We start from the raw sequence: 22,121 nt of genomic DNA, 5'->3' as shown, positions 1-22,121 counted from the left end.
GGACCCGTGTATGAATTAGTTGATTGGAATCTGTGTTGGATGGCATCCTTGTGTGGTACCCTCATTCCGGGGGGGGTGGCTCTTTGAAACACATGATATCCTTGTAGGAAAGCTGTAGAATGAGGACATGGCGGGGATGTCCTCAGAGATCTAGGATGGAATGGCCTCTGTTGGCACAGGTCTTCTCAAAGTTAAAAATTTCACGTAGGGTGGCTTCCTTTATTTATTTTGCTTTCTCTTGTGTGACTCAGGTATTCCTCGGTGTAGAAATTGCGGAATGGCTTCCCTGTGGGTGTGTAGTACGAGAGGCAGCTTCTGGGTCTTGGGCTGTCAATCAAGACTGGCTTGAGAACTCTACCCATGAGCAGGGAAAAAATGAATTGGACTTTCACTTAGAGGTGGCTTTGTTGGTAACTGCATTCCTGAAGGGTTTCAGCTCTCCAGGGTCATCGGAGCCTCAGTGGTTTACCACTGTGTGCGACCAGCAGGAAACATTTGCTTTGATACAGTGCCTACGCCTGAAGGCACCTTTCCTGGTCCTTGGACCACAGGGATCCTGCTGAGTGAGAAAGGGATCATGAATGACAGACAGAGCGACGGAGAGAGACTCAGACACAAAATTTACAGACATAGGTAGAGAAAGACATGCAAAGAGAGACAAAGTTGGTGTGCCTTTGGAATGTCCCTTGCATCCTGAGACCTACTGCAGAATCTTTAGTGACCGTTGAGTCCTGTCCTGTGTCTTGATACTGTTGTGTAGAACCACGAGGCCCGCTGAAAATGCAGAGGAGGACCTCCGTGGAGGCAGAGATGTGTCTGTGGGCATGGCTGGCTCATGGCTCGGGCCTGGCTTGAGTGCCAGGCCTCCATTGGAGTATTGCCAGGGGAGGCTGCTCCCTTGGGGAACAGGGTCCAGATTTGGTGTGTTTGTAGGTGCTCTCATTCTCTTGGGAATTTCCTACAGGCTGGAGTTGGAGCAAGCTGTGTGTTGGAGAGGGTGAGATTATTTGTTTGAAGGTAGAGAGACTCAGAAAAGTGTGTAAAGGCCCTGGGGGGTAGCCAAGAGTCAGTGGGGCAATCCCTTCCTACCTAGCCTCATCCAAATTTTGCCTGGAAGCCGAGGGGATCAACACCGTGCCCTCCTCCTGATGCAGCAGGGCCGGCTGGAGGGTTTGGGAGAGCAGGAGAGGTGAGAGGGCATGTGTGGTCTGACCATCCCTTCCTGTCTGCTAGGCCCCAGGTTTCCCTTTGCATCGGTCCCACTGTAATGGGGGCTTGTCCTTTGTGCTGTCTTCACAGTGTCTCCTTCCTTGGCCAGCGTGGGCCTACTGTAGAAGAAATGGGCCAGCATCATACCCTGAGCGCCGTTGGCACCTGATTTAGCCTCCAGAGAGGGTGCTTGGTGCTGGTGACCTAGCTGCCTGCATCGGAGGACAAAGGTAAGCCACCCATGAAATCTGCCAGGTGCTCAGGATGGACGGTTCTTGGTGGAACTGCGAGGGCAGAGCAGGACGTGTCACTTCAGCCCAAGGAGGTCCAGGCCGGCCTCTGGATGCCCCCACGTGTAGAGCTTGGTGCCCTTGCTCCACGCTTCTGGTTGGGGAAGGCCGTGGAATTCCTCGCACTCACCAACACCCGCATTGTCCAGAGGAGCCCCGAAACTCTTTATGCAAGGGCACTCCAGTGTGCTTGGATCGATGATGATTCCTAGTCAAACATTCCTTGGAAAAGCTGAACAAAATGAGTGAAAACTCAATACCACCTCTCTCATCGGGACTGAGGTCCGGCACCTTCGGGTCACCCACCTTCTCAGGGGGTCAGACACAGGCTGGGAATCCACTCCTCTGCTCTTCCCTTCCTCCACCTGGAGCCTCACTGCCTCCAGGAGGGCCGGTGCTTTCTCAACTCGGCTAGAAGGGTTTGTCCTTTGGCAAGACAGGCCTCAGGGACATGCTGAGATGCTGCCTTTGGTGTGGAGGAGATGCGTTGCCCAGATCCTAGGGAGATAGGTGATAGCCGCCTTGTGTGCCCTGCAGGCACCTTGAAGCCTCTGGAGGCTTGTAGCAGTGGCCACAGAGCTGGGCTCAGTCTACTCTGAGAGTGGGGCCCTGAGTGTCACCATCCTAGAAGCCAGGAAGTGGCAGTGGTGCAGTGCTTCCATGCTGAGACAGCCCGGTGTCAAGCCTGCACATGCTATATGGGTCCTGTGACACAGTCTCCCAGGGCCTGAGGGAATGTGGTGACATTTGAGAGTAGGACCCCCATGTTGAGGGCAAAGAGTGAAAGTGTCTGTTGTTGTGTGCCTGACATTTTCTCAGGTCCCCTTCGTGGAAGGAGTTAGGGAGCCAAGACAGGGAGTGGAGCCCTGAGAGGCGGCTCTATATGTATTTATTTATTTTTTTTTTAAGATTTCTGCCACTTTCACATTCTCCATGTATTCCAGGACTGATATCCCTCTTTTGAAGACAGATAGGTAACTGAGCCTTGTGGATCCGTGTATGAATTAGTTGATTGGAATCTGTGTTGGATGGCATCCTTGTGTGGTACCCTCATTCCGGGGGGGTGGCTCTTTGAAACACATGATATCCTTGTAGGAAAGCTGTAGAATGAGGACATGGCGGGGATGTCCTCAGAGATCTAGGATGGAATGGCCTCTGTTGGCACAGGTCTTCTCAAAGTTAAAAATTTCACGTAGGGGGGCTTCCTTTACTTTATTTTGCTTTCTCTTGTGTGACTCAGGTATTCCTCGGTGTAGAAATTGCGGAATGGCTTCCCTGTGGGTGTGTAGTACGAGAGGCAGCTTCTGGGTCTTGGGCTGTCAATCAAGACTGGCTTGAGAACTCTACCCATGAGCAGGGAGAAAAGGAATTGGACTTTCAGTTAGAGATGGCTTTTTTAGTAACTGCATTCCTGAAGGGTTTCAGCTCTCCAGTGTCATCGGAGCCTCAGTGGTTTACCACTGTGTGCGATCAGCCGGAAACTTTTGGGTTTGATACTGTGCCTATGCCTGAAGGCACCTTTCCTGTTCCTTGGACCACAGGGATCCTGCTGAGTCAGAAAGGGATCTTGAATGACAGACAGAGCGACGGAGAGAGACTCAGACACAAAATTTACAGACATAGGTAGAGAAAGACATGCAAAGAGAGACAAAGTTGGTGTGTCTTTGGAATGTCCCTTGCATCCTGAGACCTACTGCAGAATCTTTAGTGACCGTTGAGTCCTGTCCTGTGTCTTGATATTGTTGTGTAGAACCACGAGGCCCGCTGAAAATGCAGAGGAGGACTTCCATGGAGGCAGAGATGTGTCTGTGGGCATGGCTGGCTCATGGCTCGGGCCTGGCTTGAGTGCCAGGCCTCCATTGGAGTATTGCCAGGGGAGGCTGCTCCCTTGGGGAACAGGGTCCAGATTTGGTGTGTTTGTAGGTGCTCTCATTCTCTTGGGAATTTCCTACAGGCTGGAGTTGGAGCAAGCTGTGTGTTGGAGAGGGTGAGATTATTTGTTTGAAGTTAGAAAGACTCAGAAAAATGTGTAAAGGCCCTGGGTGGTAGCCAAGAGTCAGTGTGGCAATCCCTTCCTACCTAGCCTTATCCAAATTTTGCCTGGAAGCCGAGGGGACCAACACCGTGCCCTCCTCCTGATGAGGCAGGGCAGGCTGGAAGGTTTGGGAGAGCAGGAGTGGTGAGAGGGCATGTGTGGTCTGACCATCCCTTCCTGTCTGCTAGGCCCCAGGTTTCCCTTTGCATCGGTCCCACTGTAATGGGGGCTTGTCCTTTGTGCTGTCTTCACAGTGTCTCCTTCCTTGGCCAGCTTGGGCCTACTGTAGAAGAAATGGGCCAGCATCATACCGTGAGCGCTGTTGGCACCTGATTTAGCCTCCAGCGAGGATGCTTGGTGCTGGTGACCTAGCTGCCTGCATCGGAGGACAAAGGTAAGCCACCCATGAATTCTGCCAGGTGCTCAGGATGGTCGGTTCTTGGTGGAACTGCGAGGGCAGAGCAGGGCGTGTCACTTCAGCCCCAGGAAGTACAGGCCGGCCTCTGGATGTCCCCACGTGCAGAGCTTGGTGCCCTTGCTCCACGCTTCTGGTTGGGGAAGGCCGTGGAATTCCTCGCACTCACCAACACCCGCATTGTCCAGAGGAGCCCCGAAACTCTTTATGCAAGGGCCCTCCAGTGTGCTTGGATCGATGATGATTCCTAGTCAAACATTCCTTGGAAAAGCTGAACAAAATGAGTGAAAACTCAATACCACCTCTCTCATCGGGACTGAGGTCCGGCACCTTCGGGTCACCCACCTTCTCAGGGGGTCAGACACAGGCTGGGAATCCACTCCTCTGCTCTTCCCTTCCTCCACCTGGAGCCTCACTGCCTCCAGGAGGGCCGGTGCTTTCTCAACTCTGCTAGAAGGGTTTGTCCTTTGGCAAGACAGGCCTCAGGGACATGCTGAGATGCTGCCTTTGGTGTGGAGGAGATGCGTTGCCCAGATCCTGGGGAGATAGGTGATAGCCGCCTTGTGTGCCCTGCAGGCACCTTGGAGCCTCTGGAGGCTTGTAGCAGTGGCCACAGAGCTGGGCTCAGTCTACTCTGAGAGTGGGGCCCTGAGTGTCACCATCCTAGAAGCCAGGAAGTGGCAGTGGTGCAGTGCTTCCATGCTGAGACAGCCCGGTGTCAAGCCTGCACATGCTATATGGGTCCTGTGACACAGTCTCCCAGGGCCTGAGGGAATGTGGTGACATTTGAGAGTAGGACCCCCATTTTGAGGGCAAAGAGTGAAAGTGTCTGTTGTTGTGTGCCTGACATTTTCACAGGTCCCATTCGTGGAAGGTGTTAGGGAGCCAAGACAGGGAGTGGAGCCCTGAGAGGCGGCTCTATATGTATTTATTTATTTTTTTTTAAGATTTCTGCCACTTTCACACTCTCCATGTATTCCAGGACTGATATCCCTCTTTTGAAGACAGATAGGTACCTGAGCCTTGTGGACCCGTGTAAGAATTAGTTGATTGGAATCTGTGTTGGATGGCATCCTTGTGTGGTACCCTCATTCCGGGGGGGCTGCCTCTTTGAAACACATGATATCCTTGTAGGAAAGCTGTAGAATGAGGACATGGCGGGGATGTCCTCAGAGATCTAGGATGGAATGGCCTCTGTTGGCACAGGTCTTCTCAAAGTTAAAAATTTCACGTAGGGGGGCTTCCTTTACTTTATTTTGCTTTCTCTTGTGTGACTCAGGTATTCCTCGGTGTAGAAATTTCGGAATGGCTTCCCTGTGGGTGTGTAGTACGAGAGGCAGCTTCTGGGTCTTGCGCTGTCAATCAAGACTGGCTTGAGAACTCTACCCATGAGCAGGGACAAAAGGAATTGGACTTTCACTTAGAGGTGGCTTTGTTGATAACTAAATTCTTGAAGGGTTTCAGCTCTCCAGGGTCATCGGAGCCTCAGTGGTTTACCACTGTGTGGGACCAGCAGGAAACATTTGCTTTGATACAGTGCCTACGTCTGAAGGCACCTTTCCTGGTCCTTGGACCACAGGTATCCTGCTGAGTGAGAAAGGGATCGTGAATGACAGATAGAGCGACGGAGAGAGACTCAGACACAAAATTTACAAACATAGGTAGAGAAAGACATGCAAAGAGAGACAAAGTTGGTGTGCCTTTGGAATGTCCCTTGCATCCTGAGACCTACTGCAAAATCTTTAGTGACCGTTGAGTCCTGGCCTGTGTCTTGATATTGTTGTGTAGAACCACGAGGCCTGCTGAGAATGCAGGGGAGGACCTCCGTGGAGGCAGAGATGTGTCTGTGGGCATGGCTGGCTCATGGCTCGGGCCTGGCTTGAGTGCCAGGCCTCCATTGGAGTATTGCCAGGGGAGGCTGCTCCCTTGGGGAACAGGGTCCAGATTTGGTGTGTTTGTAGGTGCTCTCTTTCTCTTGGGAATTTCCTACAGGCTGGAGTTGGAGCAAGCTGTGTGTTGGAGAGGGTGAGATTATTTGTTTGAAGTTAGAGAGACTCAGAAAAGTGTGTAAAGGCCCTGGGGGGTAGCCAAGAGTCAGTGGGGCAATCCCTTCATACCTAGCCTTATCCAAATTTTGCCTGGAAGCCGAGGGGACCAACACCGTGCCCTCCTCCTGATGCGGCAGGGCAGGCTGGAGGGTTTGGGAGAGCAGGAGTGGTGAGAGGGCATGTGTGGTCTGACCATCCCTTCCTGTCTGCTAGGCCCCAGGTTTCCCTTTGCATCGGTCCCACTGTAATGGGGGCTTGTCCTTTGTGCTGTCTTCACAGTGTCTCCTTCCTTGGCCAGCTTGGGCCTACTGTAGAAGAAATGGGCCTGCATCATACCGTGAGCGCCGTTGGCACCTGATTTAGCCTCCAGCGAGGATGCTTGGTGCTGGTGACCTAGCTGCCTGCATCGGAGGACAAAGGTAAGCCACCCATGAATTCTGCCAGGTGCTCAGGATGGTCGGTTCTTGGTGGATCTGCGAGGGCAGAGCAGGGCGTGTCACTTCAGCTTCAGGAAGTATAGGCCGGCCTCTGGATGCCCCCACGTGCAGAGCTTGGTGCCCTTGCTCCACGCTGCTGGTTTGGGAAGGCCGTGGAATTCCTCGCACTCACCAACACCCGCATTGTCCAGAGGAACCCCGAAAGTCTTTATGGAAGGGCACTCCAGTGTGCTTGGATCGATGATGATTCCTAGTCAAACATTCCTTGGAAAAGCTGAACAAAATGAGTGAAAACTCAATACCACCTCTCTCATCGGGACTGAGGTCCGGCACCTTCGGGTCACCCACCTTCTCAGGGGGTCAGACACAGGCTGGGAATCCACTCCTCTGCTCTTCCCTTCCTCCACCTGGAGCCTCACTGCCTCCAGGAGGGCCGGTGCTTTCTCAACTCGGCTAGAAGGGTTTGTCCTTTGGCAAGACAGGCCTCTGGGACATGCTGAGATGCTGCCTTTGGTGTGGAGGAGATGCGTTGCCCAGATCCTAGGGAGATAGGTGATAGCCACCTTGTGTGCCCTGCAGGCACCTTGAAGCCTCTGGAGGCTTGTAGCAGTGGCCACAGAGCTGGGCTCAGTCTACTCTGAGAGTGGGGCCCTGAGTGTCACCATCCTAGAAGCCAGGAAGTGGCAGTGGTGCAGTGCTTCCATGCTGAGACAGCCCGGTGTCAAGCCTGCACATGCTATATGGGTCCTGTTACACAGTCTCCCAGGGCCTGAGGGAATGTGGTGACATTTGAGAGTAGGACCCCCATGTTGAGGGCAAAGAGTGAAAGTGTCTGTTGTTGTGTGCCAGACAATTTCTCAGGTCCCCTTCGTGGAAGGTGTTAGGGAACCAAGACTGGGAGTGGAGCCCTGAGAGGCGGCTCTATATGTATTTATTTTTATTTTTTTTTAAGATTTCTGCCACTTTCACACTCTCCATGTATTCCAGGACTGATATCCCTCTGTTGAAGACAGATAGGTACCTGAGCCTTTTGGAGCCGTGTTTGAATTAGTTCATTGGAATCTGTGTTGGATGGCATCCTTGTGTGGTACCCTCATTCCGGTGGGGTGTCTCTTTGAAACACATGATATCCTTCTAGGGAAGCTGTCCCATGAGGACATGTCGTGGATGTCCTCAGAGATCTAGGATGGAAAGCCCTATGCTGGCACATGTCTTCTCAAAGTTAAAAATTTCACCTACGGTGGCTTCCTTTACTTTATTTTGCTTTCTCTTGAGTGACTGAGGTATTCCTTGGAGTAGAAATTGCGGCATGGCTTCCATGTGGGTGTGTAGTACAAGAGGCAGCCTCTTGGTCTTGGGCTTTCAATCAAAAGGGGCCTGAGAACTCTACCCATGAGCAGGGACAAGAAGAATTGGATTTTTGCTTAGAGGTAGCTTTGTTGGTTAATCCATTCCTGAAGGGTTGCAGCTCTCTAGGGTGGTCAGAGCCTCAGTGGTTTACCCCTGTGTGGGACCAGCAGGAAACTTTTGGGTTTGATACAGTGCCTTGGCCTGAAGACACCTTTCCTGGTCCTTGGACCACAGGGATTCTGCTGAGCGAGAAAGGGATCGTGAATGACAGACAGAGCGACAGAGAGAGACAGAGACACAAAATTTACAGACATAGGTAGAGAAAGACATGCAAAGACAGACAAAGTTGGTGTGCCTTTGAAATGTTCCTTGCATCCTGAGACGTACTGCAGAATCTTTAGTGACCGTTGAGTCTTAGTCCGTGTCTTGATGGTGTTGTGTAGAACCCTGAGGCCCGCTGAAAATGCAGAGGAGGACCACCGTGGAGGCAGAGATGTGTCTGTGGGCATGGCTGGCTCATGGCTCGGTCCTGGATTAAGTGCTAGGCCTCCATTGGAGTATTGCTGGAGAGGCTGCTCCCTTGGGGAACAGGGTCCAGATTTGGTGTGTTTGTAGGTGCTCTCATTCTCTTGGGAATTTCCTACAGGCTGGAGTTAGAGAAAGCTGTGTGTTGGAGAGGGTGAGATTATTTGTTTGAATTTAGAGAGACTCAGAAAAGTTTGTAAAGGCCCTGGGGGGTAGCCAAGACTCATTGGGGCAATCCCTTCATACCTAGCGTTATCCAAATTTTGCCTGGAAGCCGAGGGGACCAACTCCGTGCCCTCATCCTGATGTGGCAGGGCAGGCTGGAGGGTTTGGGAGAGAAGGAGTGGTGAGAGCCCATGTGTTTTCTGAAGATCCCTTCCTGTCTGCTAGGCCCCAGGTTTCCCTTTGCATCGGTCCCACTGTAATGGGGGCTTGTCCTTTGTGCTGTCTTCACAGTGTCTCCTTCCTTGGCCAGCTTGGGCCTACTGTAGAAGAAATGGGCCAGCATCATACCGTGAGGGCCGATGGCACCTGATTTACCCTCCAGGAGGATGCTTGTTGCTGGTGACCTAGCTGCCTGCATCGGAGGACAAAGGTAAGCCACCCATGAATTCTGCCAGGTGCTCAGGATGGACGGTTCTTGGTGGAACTGCGAGGGCAGAGCAGGATGTGTCACTTCAGCCCCAGGAGGTACAGGCCGGCCTCTTGATGGCCCCACTTGCAGAGCTTGGTGCCCTTGCTCCACGCTTCCGGTTGGGGAAGGCCGTGGAATTCCTCCCACTCACCACCACCTGCATTGTCCAGAGGAGCCCTGAAACTCTTTATGCAAGAGCACTCAGATGTGCTTGGATGGATGATCATTCCTAGTCAAACATTCCTTGGAAAAGCTGAACAAAATGAGTGAAAACTCAATACCACCTCTCTCATCGGGACTGAGGTCCGGCTCCTTAGGGTCACCCACCTTCTCAGGGGGTCAAACCCAGGCTGGGAATCCACTCCTCTTCTCTTCCCTTTCCCTACCTGGAGCCTCACTACCTCTAGGAGGGCCTGTGCTTTCTCAACTCAGCTAGAAGTGTTTGTAGTTTGGCAAGACAGGCCTCTGGGACATGCTGAGATGCTGCCTTTGGTGTGGAGGAGATGCGTTGCCCATATCCTAGGGAGATAGCTGATAGCCGCCTTGATTGTCCTGCAGGCATAGTGAAACCTCTGGAGGCTTGTAGCAGTTGTCACAGAGCTGGGCTTTGTCTACTCTGAGACCGAGGATCAGAGTGTCACCTTCCTAGAGGCCAGTAAGTGGCAGGGTTCCTGCAGAACTGCCCTGCTGGGAAGCCGGATGTCAGCCCTACATATGTTATGGGTCCTGTGACACAGTCTCCTAGGGCCAGAGTGTATGTGGTGACATTTGAGAATAGGACCCCATGTTGAAGGCAAAGAGTATAACTGTGTGTTTTTGTGTGCCTGACATTTTCTGAGGTACCGTTTTTGATGGCGTTTAGGAGCCAAGATAGTGAGTTCAGCCATGAGAGTCATCTCTATCTGTATTTACTTTTTTATGTTCTCGCACATTCACACTCTCCATGTTATCCAGGACTGATATCTTTGTGTAGAAGATAAATAGTGACTTAATCCTTGTAGACCCCTGTATGAATTAGTTGATTGGATTCTGTTTTGGATGTTATCCTTGTGTGGTACTATCATTCCGGTGAGGTGCCTCTTTGAAACATATGATATTCTTCTAGGAAAGCTGGTAAATGAGGACATCCCATCGATATCCTCAGAGATCTAGGATCAAATGACCTCTGTTGGCACTGGTATTCTCAATGTTAAAATTTTCGCGTATTGTGGCCTTTTTAAATTTTTCGCTTTCTCTTGTGTGATTAAGGTTTTGCTCTGTGAAGAAATATGTATTTGGCTTCCATGTGGGTGCACGGTGCAAGAAGATGCCTGTGGGTAATGGGCTGTCAATTATGACTGGCTTGATACCTCTACCTATGAGCAGAGACAAAAGGAATTGTCCTTTTGCTTACAGGTTGCTTTTTTGGTAATTTCATTCCTGAATGGTTGCAGCTTTCTAGGTTGATCGGAGCCTCAGTGGTTTACTACTGTGTAGGATCAGCAGGAATAGTTTAGGTTTGATACAGTGTCTTGGCTTGAAGACACCTTTCCTGGTCTTTGACCACTGGTATTCTACTGAGGGAGAATGGGAACGTGAATGAGACACAGAGCATCAGAGAGAGACACAGACACAAAAATCACAGAGTGCCAGGCCTCCATTGGAGTATTGCTGGAGAGGCTGCTCCCTTGGGGAACAAGTTCCAGATTTGGTGTGTTTGTAGGTGCTGTCATTCTCTTGGGAATTTCCTACAGGCTGGAGTTGGAGCATGCTGTGTGTTGGAGAGGGTGAGATTAGGTGTTTGAAGGCTCAGTGTCTCAGAAACCTTTGTGAAGCCCTGGAGGAGCCATATGTTAGTCAGGTAAGACCTTCATATCTAGCCTTATCCAAATTTTGCTTGTAATCCCAGGTGACCAACACTGTGCCCTTTTCCTGATGGAGCATGGCAGGGTGGAGGCTTTGGGAGAGCAGGAGTGGTGAGATGGCATGTGTGGTCTGACCATCTTGTCTTATCTGCTAGGCCCCAGATCCCCTTTTGCCGTGGTCCTACTTTAATTGTGGTTTGTTTTTTGTGCTGTCTTCACAGTGTCTACCTCCTTGGACAGCTTGGGCCTACCGCAGAAGAAATGGGCCAGCATCATTCCTTGAGGGCTGATGGCACCTGATTTAGCCTCCAGGGAGGATGCTTGGTGCTGTTGACCTAGCTGCCTGCACCTGAGGACAAAGGTAAGCCACTCATGAATTCTGCCAGGTGCTCAGGATTTTTGGTTTTTCATGAACCTGCGAGGTCAGAGTAGGTGGTGTCACTTCATCACCAGGAATAATAAGCCTGCCTATGGGTGTCCCCTTCTTCAGAGCTTGTGTTCCCTTGCTCCAAAGTTCTGTTTGGGGAAGGTTGTGGAATTCCTCGCACTCACCATCACTAGCAGTGTTCTGAGGAGTCTGAAACTCTTTATTCAAGGGCATTCCAGTGTTTTGGGATCAATGATGATTCCTAAGCAAACATTCCTTGGAAAGCTGAACAAAATGAATGAAGACTCAATACCACCTCTCTCATCGGGAATGAGGTCCAGCACCTTGGCCTCACCCACCTTCTCAGGGGGTCAGACACAGACTGGTTATCCATCCTCTGCTCTTCTCTTCAGCTGTAGCCACACTACCTGTAGATGGGCCTTTGCTTTCTTAGCTCAGCTAGAAGAGTTTGTTGTTTTGCAAGACAAGCCTCTTCGATATGCTGAGAAGCTTCCTTTGGTATGGAGGAGATGCATTGCTCAGATCCATGGGGGATTAGTAGTAGCTGTCTGATGTGCCCTGCAGGCATTTTGAAGCTTCTGGGTCTTGTACCTGTGGCCACAGAGCTGTGCTCTGTCTACTGTTAGAGTGAGGTCCTGAGAGTCACCTTCCTTGAGGCCAGTTAGTGGCAGTGGTGTTGCATTGCTGCCATGCTGAGACAGTCTGAAATTAAGCCTGCGTATGCTATGGGTTCTGTGACACAGCCTCTTAGGTTCTGAGTGAATGTGGTGACATTTTAGAGAAGGACCCCATGTTGAAGGCAAAGAGTAAAACTGTGTGTTGTTGTTTGCCTGCCATTTTCTCATGTGCCCTTTTTTGAAGGTCTGTAGGAGCCAAGGAAGTGAGTGGGACCATTTGAGTCAGCTCTACATCTTTTTAATTTTTAATTTTATTTTTTGTCCCGTTCTCACTGCTTTTTGTACTCCAGGGCTTATAACCCTTTGGTGAAGACAGGTAGAGACATGAGCCTTCTGGACCTGTGTATTAATAAATTGGTTGGAATCTGTGTTGGTTGGGACCCTTGTTTGTATCCCTTTTCATTGTGGTTGGGCATTTACATGAGACATTGGTTATTCTTCTAGTAAAACTGATGAATGAGCTCATCCTGTGGATGTCCTCAGAAATCTAGGATGGGATGGCTTCTGTTCGCTCAGGTCTTTTCAAAGTTAAAAAATTCACCCATTGGGCCATGTTTTACTTTATTTTGCTTTCTCTTTTGAGATGTAGGTGCGCCTTTTTGTGGAAATGGTGGATTGGCTTCTCTGTGGATGTGCACTTCAAGCAGCCTTTGGGTCATGGGCTGTCAATCAAGATTGGCTTGAGACCCCTGTCTATGAACAGAGACTTAAGGATGTGTCCTTATAATTATAGGTTGCAGGTTACCTTGATGGAAATTTCTTTCCTGAGGGGTTGCAACTCTTTAGTGTGATCACAGCCTCATTGGTTTCCCACTGTGTGGAACCAGCAGGAAAACTTAGGGTTGATAGAGTGCCTTGGCTTGAAGACACCTTTCCTGGTCCTTTGAACACAGGCATCTACTGATAGAGAATGTGTTGGTGAATGAGAGACAGAGAGACAGACAGAGAGACAGAGAGACAGAGACAGAGACAGAGACAGACACCAAATCACAGTCCTAGGTAAAGATAGACATGGAAAGAGAGAAAAGTTGGTGTGTTTTTCAATGTACCTTGTAGTCTGAGGCCTATCGCAGAATCTTTATTGCCCATTTAATTCTGGCCTGTTTCATGACAGTGTTGTGTAGGACCATGAGTCTTGTTGAAAATAGGGAGGAGGACCTCCTTTGAGGCAGAGATACATCTGTGTGCATGGCTTGCTCATGACTCTGACCTGAGCTGTGTCTTAGGTCTCCAGTGGGATTTTGCCATGGGAGACTCTTCCCCAGGTTTACTATGCTTGCAGTTGCTCTTGGGAATTTCACGCAGGCTGGAATTGGAGCAAGGTGATTGTTGGAGAGGGCGAGATTAGTTGTCTGAAGGCAGAGAGTCTCAGAAATGTTTGTGGAGGCCCTGGAGGGAGTCAAGTGTCAGCTGGACAAGACCTTGATACCTAGCCTTATCAACATTTTGACAAGTATCCGGAATCCCATGAGACAAACCCTGGCCTCCACCCCTATACAGGAAAGCTGGCTGTAGCGTTTACGAGAGCAGGAGTGGTGAGAGAGCAGGTGTGGTCTGACCATTCCTTCATATAAGCTGGCCACCAGCTCCCCTTTAGCATCGGTCCCACTGTAATGGGGGCTTGTCCTTTGTGCTGTCTTCACAGTGTCTCCATCCTTGGTCAGCTTGGGCCTACTGAAGAAGAAATGGGCCACCATCATTGCATGATGGATGATGGCATCAAATGTAGCCTCCAGAGAAGAATCTTGGTGCTGGTGACCTTGATGACTGAATCTGAGGACAAAGGTAAGCCACCCATGAATTCTGCCAGGTGCTCAGGATTGTCGGTTCTTAGTGCAGCTACAAGGGCAGAGCAAGTTGTTTCACTTCATCACCAAGAAGTGTAGGCCAGCCTCTGGATGCCCACAAGTTCAGAGCTTGATGCCCTTGCTCCAAGCTTCTGGTTGGGGAAGGCCGTGGAATTCCTTGCACTCACCAACAACCGCATTGTCCAGAGGAGCCCCGAATCTCTTTATGCAATGGTACTCCCATGTGCTTGGATCGATGATGATTCCTAGTCAAACATTCCTTGGAAAAGCTGAACAAAATGAGTGAAATCTCAATACCACCTCTCTCATCGGGACTGAGGCCTGGCATCTTCGGGTCACCCACCTTCTCAGGGGATCAGACACAGGCTGGCAAACCACTCCACTGCTCTTCACTTCCTCCAGCTTTAGCCACTCTGCCTCTAGACGGGCCTGTGCTTTCTCAACTCAATTAGCACAGTTTGTCCTTTGGCAAGACAGGCCTCTGGGGGCATGCTGTTAAGCTGCCTTTGGTGTGGAGGAGATGCATTGCCCAGATCCATGGGGGATTAGTGATAGCCGCCTTGTGTGCCCTGTAGGCACATTGAAGACTCTGGAGGCTTGTAGTAGTGGACTCAGGGATCGACTCTGTCTACTGTAAGAGTGAGGCCCTGAGTGTCACCTTCCTAGAAACCAGGAAGTGGCAATGGTGCTGTAGTACTGGCATGCTGAAACAGCCTGAAATCAAGCCTGCACATGCTATGGGTCCTGTGACAGAGCTTCCTAGGTTCTGTGGTGACCTTTGAGAGTAGGATCGGAACTTAAGGGTAAAGAGTAAAACTGTGTGTTGTTGGTTGCCTGCCATTCTCTCAGGTGCCCTTCTTTGAAGGTCTGTAGGAGCCAAGGAAGTGAGTGCAACCATGAGAGGCAGCTCTATATCTTTTTAATTTTTAATTTTATTTTTTTGTCCCGTTTACACTGCTTTTTTTTTTTTTTTTTTTACTCCAGAACTGTTATCTCTTTGGTGAAGACAGGTAGAGACATGAGCCTTGTGGACCTGTGAATGAATGAGTTGTTTGGAAACTGTGTTGGATGGTACCATTGTTTGTGTCCGTTTTCATTGTGGTTGTGGTACCTCTATGAAACATTGGATATTCTTCTAGTAAAGCTGATGAATGAGGACATCCTGTGGATGTCCTCAGAGATCTAAGATGGGATGGCTTCTGTTGGCTCAGGTCTTCTCAAACTTATAAAATTCACCCATTGGGCTTTGTTTTACTTTATTTTGCTTTCTCTTTTGAGATGTAGGTGTGCCTTTGTGCTGAAATGGTGGTTTGGCTTCCACGTGGATGTGCACTCCCACAAGTAGCCTGTGGGTCATGGGCTGTCAATCAAGACTGGCTTGAGACTTCTGTCCATGACCAGGAACCAAAGGAAGTGGCCTTTTTTATATATATATAGGTTGCGTTGGTGGAAATTCCTTTCCTGAAGTGTTGCAGCTCTCTAGGGTGATCTCAGCTTCACTGGTTTCCTGCTGTGTGGGACTAGCATGAAAAATTAGGGTTGATACAGTGCCTTGGCTTGAAGAACCTTCCATGGTTCTTTGAGCACAGGGATTCTACTGACAGAGAATGTGTTCTTGAATGAAATAAAGAGAGACAGAGATTGAGACAGACAGAAAGTCACAGTCCTTGGTAGAGAGAGACATAGAAAGAGAGAAAGTTGGTGTCCTTTTGGAATGTACCTTGCAGCCTGAGACCTATTGCAGAATAGGTCTTTAGTGCTTTTTGAGTTCTGGCCTGTGTGCTGGTGGTATTGTACAGAACAAAGAAGCTTGTTGAAAATAGGGAGGAGGACCTCTTTTGAGGCATAGATATGTCTGGGTGCATGGCTTGCTCATGACTCTGGCCTGAGGTGAGTCCTAGCTCTCCAGTGGGATATTGCCAGGGGAGACTGCTCCCTTAGGGAACAGTGTCCAGGTTTGGTGTTTTTGCAGGTGCTCTCATTGTCTAGGAAATTTCCCGCAGGCTTGTTTTGGAGCAATTCATGTGTTGGAGAGGGTGAGATTAGTTGTTTGAAGGCAGAGAGATTCAGAAACATTTGTAAATGCCGTTTAGGGAGCCAAATGTCAGTTGGACAAACCCTTGTTATCTAGCCTTATCCATATTTTGACACGAATCTCGAATCACATGGGACAAACAAGCCCCCCACCCCTGATCCTGTAAGGCAGGCTGGGGATTTTGTGAGAGCAGGGTGGTGAGAGGGCATGTGTGGTCTGACCATCCCTTCATATCTGCTAGCTTCCAGCTCCCCTTTTGCATTGGTCCCACTGTAATGGTGGCTTGCCATTTGTGCTATCTTCACAGTGTCTCCTTCCTTGGCCAGCTTGGGCCTACTTCAGATGAAATGGGCCAGCATCATTCCTTGAAGGCTGATGGCACCTGATGTTGCCTCCAAAGAGGATGCTTGGTGCTGGTGACCTAGCTGCCTGCATCGGAGGACAAAGGTAAGCCGCCCATGAATTCTACCAGGTGCTCAGGATTGTCGGTTCTTAGTGGAGCTGCGAGGGAAGAGCAGGTCGTGTCACTTCAGCATTAGGATGAGTAGGCAGGCCTCTTGTGCTCTCAAGTTTAGAGCTTGTTGCCCTTGCTTTGAGCTTCTGGTTGGAGAAGGCTGTGAAATTCCTAGCATTCACCAACACCCGCATTTTTCTGAGGAGCCTGAAACTCTTTATGCAGTGGCACTCTAGTGTGTTTGGATCGATGATGATTCCTAGTCAAACATTCCTTGGAAAAGCTGAACAAAATGAGTAAAAACCCAATACCACCTCTCTCATCAAGAATGAGGTTCAGCAACTTTGGGTCACCCACCTTCTCTGGGGTTCATTTACAGGCTGTCCAAATCCTGCTCTGCCTTTTTCTTTCCTCAGCTTTAGCAGACTGCCTCTTTGTGGGCCTGTGCTTTTACTTCTCTGCTTAAACTTATTAATATTGTGCCAGACAGCCCTTTGTGTCATGTTGTTATTCTCTTTGGTCTTGAGTAGATGCATTGCCTTAATACAAGAGTTATACATATATCCCCATTGTTTCTCCTGCAGTCACTTTAAAGTGTCCCAGGCAGAGTTGGAATCACTATGGCTGCATAACTGGGCTTTGCATACTTTGAAATTGTTATCTTGTATGTCAACTTACCTTCTTTGAAGGCACAAAATGGCTATTGTGCTGCAGTGCTCCTATCTAGAAATATTTTGTTTTCAAGCCTGCACTTTCTATCAGCCCTGTGACACAATTTCTTCTGGCCTGTGTTGATGTTGTGCCTTGTGAAAATATTATGCCCTCTTGCATGCCAAGTGTTAGAGGTAGCCAGCCAAAGAAAGAGAAAGTTTGTGCTGTATTTGAATATATAGTTTACCCTGTGACCCTTTGCAGAACCTTTAGAACTGGTTGTGTTCAAGCTTTTACTGTTTTTGAGCTGTGTAGAATCCTGAATCTTGCTGCTATTCAATTCATAGAGACACTGGTGTGAAGTGTGCACTTGCTATGAGCATTTGCTTCTTAAGGCCTATGGTATTGTGGTAACTTTTGAGAGTCAGACCTCTCTTCGAAGCATAGAGAAAATCTTTGTGTCATTGGTTGTCTGCTGTTTTCTCAGGTATCCTTCTTGAAGGTGTGCAGGAGCCAAGGGATATAGTGTGGCCAATAAAGATGCCTCTACCTCATTTTTTAGGAGTATATGCAACGTTTCATTTTCCACTGTATTTATGTAATATCTATAATATCGTAGAATCATGAGCCTTGTGATCCTGTGCAAGAAATACTTGGTTGGAACCTGTGTAGGATACTACCCTTGTGCTGGTAACATCCCATTTTCTTTCTGATACAATGTTTCTATGAAATGTTGGATATTCTTTCAGGACAGCTTGTGAGTTAGGAAGGTGTGAATATCCTGTGGTTGTCCTCCAAGACCGAGGATGGGATGACCTCCCTTGGCTAAAATCCTTCTCAAATTTAGAGAAACACACATTTTTTTTATTATTTTATTCATTCTTTTTTTTTTTTTAATTTACTTCTCCCTTTGAAATTAGGTTGTTTTTGAACTGAAATGCCGTTTTGGCTTCCTTGTCTGTGTGTAGTGTAAGAAACAGGGTCATTGAACACCTTGTCATTCAAGACTAGCTTGAGACCTCGCTCCATGAGTAATGGCAAAAGGAAACGGACTTTTGCTTTTATGTTGCCTTGATATTACTTGCTTGCTTCCAGTGTTGCGGAATCTTTACACAGATCTCATCTTGAATGGTTTACCCCTGTGTGTGATCACTTGTCCAAGTTTGGATTCATACAGTCCCTTTGCTTGAAGACACCTTTCCAGGATTTTATCCAAGGAGATTCTATTGATAAAGAAAGTGTTAGTAAAAGACAAACAGACGGATAGATAGATAGATAGATAGATAGGGTGTGAGTGTTAGAGAATGAGAGAGACAGAGAATGAGAGAGACAGAAAATGAGAGAGACAGACAGATCCAGATACATAGACACATTCACAGTAAGACGTAGAGACAGACAGCTAAAAAGAGAGAAATTTGGTGTGGTATTTGAATTTATAACAGTCTTAAGACCTTTTGCTTGGAAGTTGTAAGTAAAAACTTTAGATTCTGTCTAAAGGTTCTGGCTTCTTCAGTGAGTGATTTCTACAGAACTGTCGAGTTTGTTGCAAAAAATGAGGATCAACCCCTCCTTCTAGATTGGGATAATCATGAGTACATGGTTTGCTGTGAATATTCTCTGAGGTGAGTCTGAGACTCCAGTGGGATATTGCTACTGCCAGTGGGAAACTGATCCCTTAGAGAACATTGTTTTGTGTTGGTGTTTTGGGAGGTGCTCTTATTTTCTTGTAAACTTTCTGCTGGCCGGTGTTTAAGCAACTTTTTGTTTGCTTTTTGTTTGAGTGTTTAACATTAGTTGTGTAAATGTAGGGAGTCTCAGCAACCTTTGTGAAACCCCTCATGGGAGCCAGTTGTAAGTTGGGTAAGCACTTGATATGTATTCATATTCAAATATTCTATTGAATTCCATGGGACACTACCAGCTCTACCTGGCAAGGCAGGCTATAGGGTTTGGGATAGTAGGTGTGGAGAGAGAAAGCAGGTGTGATCTGACCAATCCATAATATCTACTAGGCCCCTATTTGTATCCCTCTCACTGTAATGGTGGCTTGTCCTTTGTGCTGTCTTCACAGTGTCTCCTTCCTTGACCATTACTGACCTCTTACAGAAAAAAATGGGCCAGCATCATTTGTTGATGTCTGTTGGCACCTTATTTAGCCATCTTTGAAAATGCTTGGTGCTGGTGATGTACCTGCCTGCATCTGATGACAAAGGTCAGACACTCACTTATTGATATACACATTTTTTATGAATTCTTGTATGTTTTTCATTTTGTACATAGTGTCTTTTTTTTCATGTCCATCATTAGGGTTTTTCCCAGATTCCTCTTCTGTATGTGTATTTCTTATATAGGGTAGACTTTCCCTAATTACTCCAATTCTTATTAAGTGAATACTTACGATTGTTCTTCATCTTTAGTCACAGCACAATAGCCTTCAACATGCTATAGCCATTGGTTTTTGAGAAATTCTTTATTATATTGCTACTGCTATGTTAAAACCCTATGACCACAATCAGTGTGGAAAGGAAAGGATGTTTTTTATCTTACAACTTTCATGTTGCAATAAACCACTTGGAGAAGTCAGAGCAGTAGCTCAAGTTAGAAACCTGGAGGCAGTAACTGAAGCAAAAATAATGCATAATTCTGTTTGCTGGTTCACATATCTTATATAACTCAAGATTACCTATTTTACTTGGCATATTTCCTCCACAGTAATTAAGAAAATGCTTTACATACTTGTTGAGGGAAAAATTGATAGAAACGTTGTCTCATTTGATTTGACAAGAAACCCACATGTTTCAAGGAATAGTCACTCTACTCTTGCTGTCTGAATATACCCAGTATGTTTTTTTTTTTTTTTTCAGTGTCGTATGCATCTGAAAAATCCCTCTAAGATAGGGTCTTAGCCTGGTCCAAGTTAGAAAACTACCATGTTTTTACTGTGCACTGTATTTGGAGAACTGGCATTGGGTGAATACTCTGGTCCACGATGTTAAATTGATATATGTCAGACTGAAGGGGCTTGGTGTTTGGGAACATCTTCAAGTAGAATTGTGTACCTTAGGGCCTGAACCAGAATTACTGGCAGAAAGGCCCAGGGATGCCTTAAGCCTAAAAAGGGAGTTTCAAGACACAAAACACTTCCACTTATACCACCTCCCTGCTGAGGAAACTCCTGCCAAACACTTTTCTTTTGGCACTCTCAGAGAGTAGGAAACTAGAAGTTAGAGTTGTTGAGGTAAAAATTACAGATTACACAGTGGGCCTGACTTGGCACTTTTTAATTTCAAGCCTGCCCTCACTCCATATCTTCTCCTCAGGCATAATTTGCCTGGGATTTATTCTTTCAAGTAGACTGGATGTGATGTTGCTCTGAGGGATTCAAGAAAGTGACATGAACTTGGGTGGTGTAGACTGAGTCCAGCAGCACTAGGCCAGCAAATGTGAGAATAGGCACTGCTCTCATAGTGTTGAGGACATTGGAGTCTTTGTAGGGCTCTGAGAGAATCTGTAGTTCCAATCCCCAATCATGAAGTAATTCAAGAACCCCTAGAAGGTGTAACTGATAGATGTTTATCAGTGGTACATCAGTACATTCACCTTCATGCTAGAGGTTTCAGAAATATTGAGCCTGCCCACTGCCCAATAAGTGAATCAACATAATGGACTTTCCAGTGTGCTCTGATCAGTTGTGACTCACATATAAACATTCCTTGGAAGAAAATTAATGAGTACTCAATATCTGTTATTCTCATAATAACTGACACACAGCATGGAGGATCCGACATGTATGGTAAGAGTAAGCCACATCTTCCTTGTTTGTCCAATATTTCCTATGTTACAGGACATCAGCATTTTCAAACCTCACGTTTCCAGAGGAATTGGGCTCACATCAGTTTCTTTAGCTGATCACGACCTCGTTCTAGTCCCTTTACGAGCCATGGTTGGTACTGCTATTAGGGAATCATGCAGCATAAGCAGGAGAATGAAGCACAAATAGGCCTGAAGAGTCCCACACTTCTGGAGAACCATGCAGATCTAGCCAAATCTCTAATTGCAGAGCCCTGACCCATAGCCCAAGCTGAAAAGGTGAGGATGCCTTGTTGATAGTTTTACTCTCCTAGGCCTTGTTTGTGAATAGCTACAAACGAAGAGTTATTGATGTGCTGGGGAAAAATGTGTAGACTGTGCTTCAAGAAGTACTTCTCTTGGACCTCTAGAAAGTATTGAAGATTTGGAAGACTGCTGTGTTTAAATTCTACCCTACCAAATGTATTAATATCTACCATGTATCCAAGTTGTAGGCTTGTTGTGAAGCATGGACACAGTTATGTGTCCAAACATATTAAGAGTTCCGGTGAGACTTGGATTCTTCTCTCATGCACATCTGTGTATGTGTACTCTGTTATATATGTTTGTCTACAATTGCGTAGACACATGCATATTTTAATACATAAACACACAACATGCGTTAGCATATAAAAATAAACAATCTTAGATGCCCACAACAATATATTTTAGAACCTGTGAAACTGTTTTTTTCATGTGGATTTATTCACTTCTGTTGGCAGGCTCCCTTGTTTTTACATTTGTGAGCAGATCTATGTTTTTAAACATGTAGATCATGTCCTCATTATTCCCATGTAGTTTTCTGGGAATTGCTTCTGTGTCCCTTCCATGTGGGTCAATTCTGCTAGGTCCAGAGAGGTTTAATACCAGAAACCCTGGCTAGGGGGAGGCAATGGAATGAAGAAAGTACACACAGACAGATACACGTACAATGAATCCAGGATCAGTTGGAGTTCTCTAAGCCGTGTAATCATGAATCTCATAATATTTATTAGGTGTAGCATAGTGTCAGAAAAATGCTTTCTTCTGTATTTTATAGGCTAACTAGGTATTTTTGTCATGTTTTAGTCACTGCTCTATTGTTATGAAGGGACACCATGACCAAGGCAATGCTTATAAAAGAAAATACTTATCCTTTCCACGTTATACAAACTCCCCCTTCTTTTATATAATTCCCTGCACTCTGCCGAAGGTTTGGTTATGAGTCTTAGCATCTGCTTTGATACACTGCTAGGTAGAGTCTTTCAGGGGCCCTCTGTGGTAGGCTCCTGTCCTGTTATTGGAGTTACACAAGGACCAAACATATCTGGGCATAGTGGTCTTTTCTGAGACTGACACTCAACCAAGGACCATGTATGCATATAACCTAGAACCTCTGCTCAGATGAAGCTCATGGTAGCTCAGTAACCAGTGGGGCAAATTTAAATATCCCTATAAAGGCATTGCAGAATGTCTTTCATTTCAGTCCCTAG

The 22,121-nt window shown here is 47.4% G+C and overlaps 1 long non-coding RNA gene and 7 other non-coding genes across 9 annotated transcripts in view; all 8 read left to right on the top strand.

Moving 5' to 3' along the window:
• The first annotated feature begins 1,691 nt into the window (after nucleotides 1–1,691).
• LOC132647474 (small nucleolar RNA SNORD116) lies at nucleotides 1,692–1,785 on the top strand. Its single transcript, XR_009585842.1, has one exon. It is a non-coding gene; the product is annotated as a small nucleolar RNA SNORD116 (small nucleolar RNA).
• Nucleotides 1,786–4,180: 2,395 nt separating this feature from the next.
• Nucleotides 4,181–4,274, top strand: LOC132647473 (small nucleolar RNA SNORD116). The gene has a single exon (XR_009585841.1). It is a non-coding gene; the product is annotated as a small nucleolar RNA SNORD116 (small nucleolar RNA).
• Nucleotides 4,275–6,668: 2,394 nt separating this feature from the next.
• On the top strand, nucleotides 6,669–6,762 carry LOC132647472 (small nucleolar RNA SNORD116). The gene has a single exon (XR_009585840.1). It is a non-coding gene; the product is annotated as a small nucleolar RNA SNORD116 (small nucleolar RNA).
• A 2,004-nt stretch (nucleotides 6,763–8,766) lies between these two features.
• Nucleotides 8,767–22,121, top strand: part of LOC110540030 (uncharacterized) — a 28,148-nt gene continuing 14,793 nt past the window's right edge. Inside the window, exons 1-5 of one of the 2 annotated variants that reach the window (XR_009585538.1) lie at nucleotides 8,767–8,904; nucleotides 10,677–10,783; nucleotides 11,009–11,148; nucleotides 13,498–13,637; nucleotides 16,003–16,142. This is a non-coding gene — a long non-coding RNA (uncharacterized LOC110540030). The remainder of the gene's footprint in view (nucleotides 8,905–10,676; nucleotides 10,784–11,008; nucleotides 11,149–13,497; nucleotides 13,638–16,002; nucleotides 16,143–22,121) is intronic. The other variant, XR_009585537.1, reaches the window with a different exon arrangement.
• On the top strand, nucleotides 9,157–9,250 carry LOC132647538 (small nucleolar RNA SNORD116). Its single transcript, XR_009585903.1, has one exon. It is a non-coding gene; the product is annotated as a small nucleolar RNA SNORD116 (small nucleolar RNA).
• On the top strand, nucleotides 11,401–11,493 carry LOC132647536 (small nucleolar RNA SNORD116). The gene has a single exon (XR_009585901.1). It is a non-coding gene; the product is annotated as a small nucleolar RNA SNORD116 (small nucleolar RNA).
• On the top strand, nucleotides 13,890–13,983 carry LOC132647537 (small nucleolar RNA SNORD116). The gene has a single exon (XR_009585902.1). It is a non-coding gene; the product is annotated as a small nucleolar RNA SNORD116 (small nucleolar RNA).
• LOC132647539 (small nucleolar RNA SNORD116) lies at nucleotides 16,393–16,486 on the top strand. Its single transcript, XR_009585904.1, has one exon. It is a non-coding gene; the product is annotated as a small nucleolar RNA SNORD116 (small nucleolar RNA).

This window comes from Meriones unguiculatus, chromosome 14, assembly GCF_030254825.1.
Source record: "Meriones unguiculatus strain TT.TT164.6M chromosome 14, Bangor_MerUng_6.1, whole genome shotgun sequence".
NCBI classification, from domain to species: domain Eukaryota; kingdom Metazoa; phylum Chordata; class Mammalia; order Rodentia; family Muridae; genus Meriones; species Meriones unguiculatus.
This window is presented reverse-complemented; position numbering and strand designations above follow the sequence as displayed.